The 5,318-nt window shown below is 30.9% G+C and overlaps 1 long non-coding RNA gene across 1 annotated transcript; it reads right to left on the reverse strand.

Moving 5' to 3' along the window:
* Nucleotides 1-378: 378 nt before the first annotated feature.
* LOC120117879 lies at nt 379-2,729 on the reverse strand. Its single transcript, XR_005515693.1, has 3 exons — nt 2,648-2,729; nt 1,407-1,499; nt 379-417 (listed from the first exon to the last, which is right to left on the reverse strand). It is a non-coding gene; the product is annotated as an uncharacterized LOC120117879 (long non-coding RNA).
* Nucleotides 2,730-5,318: the final 2,589 nt, after the last annotated feature.

The following is a 5,318-nucleotide window of genomic DNA, read 5'->3' on the forward strand; positions in this document are numbered from 1 at the left end:
AAAAATTTGTTTCTTTGAAAATACTCTTGTTCTAACTTTAAAAAAATCTATTTTAAAGTATATTTCAAATTATAACTTATTTTTTTATTACAGGAAAATAAAATCATTATTTATTCAGTAATTTTATTAAACCATATCTTTTCGTAAAACCTTTTAAAAACATAATAATGTAATAAATTATTGTCATGCATAGTTACCAATAAAACTAAACTAAGTAAACTAAACTAAAATAATTATAGTTTACTATTACAATTTATTTAAAATAAATATGATAATTAGAAACTATTGACATAATTATACATGCCATTATAAGTCAAAAGAAACATCATAGATGTCTTACTGATACTGGTGATATGTATGTCTTTCCAAAAGATGCTTTGATAGCTCCTTACTGATCGTACTTATCCTTACTAGAACCTACGCATGAAAATCATCACGCGCTAAGTATAACTTAGTGAGGCAATAATACTAAAAGTGAGAATAATTAAATACAATATCAAAATATATAAAATCATTAAAATAAAATAGACTGAAATTCTTCAGAACATTCAAACCAGATATCTCATGTTGAACTTTATAATAAACCTGAAAATAATCATCTGATAATTTTCACAAGATCATAAATAATCAGATCAGACAGAATAATAAATTCATAATTCTTTGTAGTCAGACACTTTTCAGAACTTTCTTATTTCATTTTTATAGCATGTATCATTTATTTAATTCATTTCGTAGCTTGTATAATCCATTTTCATCTCATAGCATATATTTTTCATTTTTTCATTTCATAGCCCAATGTAAACCATTAAGACTATAAGGTATTCGAGTCAGACGAGCATACACATAAATAGCACCACCGTTACATCTGTAACGTCAGACGTGTTAAATCATCATCAATCGTAGCACCACCGTCACAAAGACGTCAGACGTGCTAAATCATCATCAATCATAGCACCACCGTCACAAAGACGTCAGACGTGCTAAATCATCATCAATAGTAGCACCATAGTCACAAAGACGTCAGACGTGCTAAATGCTCCACCTTTATACCCATGATTCTCAATGCATTTACAATGTGCACTTTCTTTAAATCATTTATCATTCACCTATCAGAATCTTTTTCAAATATCATCAAAATCAAGTATCATACATCATTCACTCATCAAAATCTTTTTAAACATTAACAAAAATCAAGTATAATACAATATAAATCTCAATAGACATACAATTAAATTTCCCATCACATTCAAATATCATTTAAATAGTAAAGTATTTATAAGAAATCATCAAACGAAATAATATGAAATATAATAAAATAAATTGAAATCAATTTATTTTCATGTCATTCGAGGTTGACTCATCGCAAGTCTTCCTCATGTCATATAGAGTAAGTAAATTGCACTCACCTTTGCCTCACTTAAGAACTTGTATACGATAATACTAGTCACAAGCTTTGTCATTTCCTTTCAGATTGTTCGGATTGCTAGTTTTATTGAAATCTGACAATACGAAATTATAGCACAAAATGTTTAAACTACATATTAGTATCGTTCTAACATAAGCTCATTTTTGACATTTGAGAATCTATAAAATAAAATCGATAACTAAATCGATATCAACCTAAATCATAACTCCATTATAACTTCAAACCACATATTTTGAATTCTTTCTAAAATTCAACTCAACTTTTCCTTTAATTCATAATGGTCTTTCGCCATTATGATAATTTTACATTAATTACTAAAATTCCAGAACTTGAATAAAATACCCAAATAATACTTCTTCATTTAAGAACTTGTAAACAAGTCTCCAAAGTTTTGGAACCTTTCGAATTCCACCATCTAACCATTAAAATGAATTCTTTTAGAATTCTTCTCAACATTTCCAATTTATTCAAAATGATCTCTTGCCATTTAACTTCAATTCCAAGCATCCAAAAATATACTCAACATTTAAACATTATTCTTCATCTTCTAATCCATTTCAACTTAAATTCTACAAATTTCCATATTCATACAACTTGTGCTATCTTTAAAGAATCAATATTCTGTATTGATGTACACACTGGAATTTGATTCCATTTCTTTCATTGAAAACTAGACTAGAATATGAATCTATCCATATAAGGAACTCTTTCTAATTCAATCTGTACAATTTATGGTGAATTTTTAAAGTTGACTGACAGAATCTGTTTTGTGCAGAATCTGCTGCCCGTTTTTATAACATTTCCTCGGTTAAAAATTCATATCTTGTTTTATACACCTTGAAACTGATCCCCGTTTGTTTTAAACAAAACTAGATTGATATACGAACACAATATATAAAAATAACCTTCTAATAATTTTCATAGAATTTCTGGTGAATTTTCAAACTCACTGCCAAATTCAAAATCTAAACTGTTTTCATTAACTTCATCCTTAAATTATTCATTAATCCTTACAACCAACTCATTAAAATCACTTAACTCTTCATAATCCCTAAAACACAAGAAATCAACATCCCCTTCATCAACTCAAGATAAATTTAAACCTAAACCATAACAATATTTATGTCAAATGAAAGAGAATTTCATGTAGGTTATTTATCCTTAATAACCTAACATAAAATTCTAGTAAAAATAGACCAAAAATAAAACTAGAGTTCTTACCTTTTTGAGCTTAAAGTTTCGGTCACTCTGGAGAAGAAGAAGCTGAGCTTTTCTCTTTTCTTCAATTTACTAAACATCATCCCTTATTACACTTGTCACTACATAATAAAATGAATTTAAAATTCATTTAATCCACTTTACCATTTTATCCCTAATAAAACTTAATAATTTCATCAATGGCACTTATGGCATCATCACTTACCTCATAAAATTCAGAAAATATCTAAATTCTAATTTTTCATGTTTGTCCTTGTAATTTTTGAAATTTGCAATTTAGTCACCCAATTCTAAAATTTTGGCTTAACATGGAAAATCGACCTTAATTCCATTAATCCATGTTAAATTTCACTTTTCTAAAATATATAAATAATATTTCCAACCTTTATCTAGCATCCTTCATCTTTTGTGAAATTTTGATTCGATCTAATTATCCGATTTAATACCGAACTTTACCACTTTATAGCCTTTAACACAAATCTCGTACCGAAAATATGATTCCCACTAAAATCATTGTTTTCGGCCAAACTGTTCATTTACGGGCTAAAATATATAACTTTTAAAAATTACAAATTTCAGTCCCTACACTTTTCAAAGTTTATACTTTAGCCACTAAACTTTCAAAACTTACATTTTAGTCACTGGTTAAATTTTTGGGGTATTACAATTCCTCCCCCCTTAAATAAAATTCGTCCTCGAATTTTCCATATGTATTTACATACCTGAATTAAATAGATGAGGAAACTTTTTCTTAATGTCTTCTTCTCGTTCACAAGTTGATTCCTCAACTTTATGGTTTCGCCAAAGTACTTTTACTAATGGAATCGTCTTATTTCTTAGTTATTTGACTTCATGTGCTAAAATCTTTACTGGCTCCTCTTCGTATGATAAATCTGGCTGAATCTCAATTTCCTCCCGTGTAACTACATGTGAAGGATCTGATCGATATCTTCGAAGCATTGATACATGAAATACATTATGAATCTTGTCCATCTCTGGAGGTAACGCCAACTGATAAGCTACTGGTCCAACTCTCTTTACAATCTCGTATGGTCCGATAAATCTTGGACTCAATTTCCCTTTTCGTCCAAATCTTAGAATCTTTTTCCAATGTGACACCTTAAGAAATACCTTATTACCCACTTGATATTCAATCTCTTTTCTTTTTAAATCAGCATAAGATTTCTGTCTATCAGCTGCTATCTTGAGATTGTCTTGGATTACTTTCACTTTGTCTTCCATCTCCTTAATTAGATCTGGACCAACTACATCTCGATCTTTTAATTCGTACCAATTCAGTGGTGTTCGACATTTTCTTCCATACAACGCTTCAAAAGGAGCCATTTTGATACTTGATTGATAACTGTTATTATAAGAAAACTCTGCTAAAGGTAAATACTTTTCCCACGATCCTTTAAAATCAATAACACACGCCCTTAGCATATCTTCAAGTATCTGAATAGTTCTTTCAGATTGACCATCTGTCTGAGGATGATAAGATGTGTTAAAATTTAGTCTGGTTCCCAATGCCTCATGCAAGGACTTCCAAAATCTCGAAGTGAATCTCGGATCTCTATCGGAAACTATCGAAATGGGTACTCAATGAAGTCGTACTATTTCTCTGATATATAACTCATCATACTTGTTCATAGAATAATCTTCTCGAACTGGGATAAAGTGTGATGTCTTTGTCAATCTATCCACTGTCACCCAGATCGAATCTTTCTTACTAGGTGTCAAAGGTAAACCTGTCACAAAATCCATGGTAACTCGTTCCCATTTCCATTGAGGAATTGAGATAGGTTGCAACAACCCCGAAGGTACTTGGTGTTCTACTTTTACCTGTTGACAGGTTAGACATTTAAAAACAAACTCAGTGATAGCTCTTTTCACACCTGCCCACCAATACCGACTCTTTAAATCTTGATAAATTTTGTTTCCTCCTGGATGCATAGTCAAAGGACTATAATGAGCTTCAGAAAGAAGATCTTTCTTCAGTTCTTCATCATCGGGTATGCAAATTCGATTCCGATAATACAAACATCCATCAGACTTAATTTCAAAATCTATCATTTCTCATTTCTTTGCTTGCTTCATTCTATCTAAACACTTCTTATCTTTATTCTGAAGATCCTTGATACGATCCAATAGGGTGGGTCTCAATCTTAATTCTGCAATCAATGCACCATCATCTTCCATTGATAGTCGTGCATCTAACGCTCTCATAGCAGCAAAGGTTTTTCGGCTAAGTGCGTCAGCTACCACATTAGCCTTCCCATGATGATAATCAATAATCACATCATAGTCTTTGAGAAGCTCAATCAATCTTCTTTGTCTTAAATTTAACTCTTTCTGAGTGAGCAAATATTTTAAACTCTTATGATCTGTATAAATATAACATCGCTCACCATATAAATAGTGGCGCCATATTTTTAGAGCAAACACTACAGCTGCTAGCTCCAAATCATGTGTCGGATAATTCCGTTCATGCGTCTTTAACTGCCTTGAAGCATAGGCTACTACTTTACCTTCTTGCATTAAAACACATCCCAAACCATTATGAGATGCATCACTGTAGATTACATAATCTTTTCCTGACTCTGGTTGTACTAATACCGGTGCCTCAATCAGAATCTTTTTATGCTTCTCAAAAGCTTCTTGACACTTTTCATTC

This window comes from Hibiscus syriacus, unplaced genomic scaffold (genome assembly GCF_006381635.1).
Source record: "Hibiscus syriacus cultivar Baekdansim isolate YM2019G1 unplaced genomic scaffold, ASM638163v2 tig00110321_pilon, whole genome shotgun sequence".
NCBI classification, from domain to species: Eukaryota; Viridiplantae; Streptophyta; class Magnoliopsida; order Malvales; family Malvaceae; genus Hibiscus; species Hibiscus syriacus.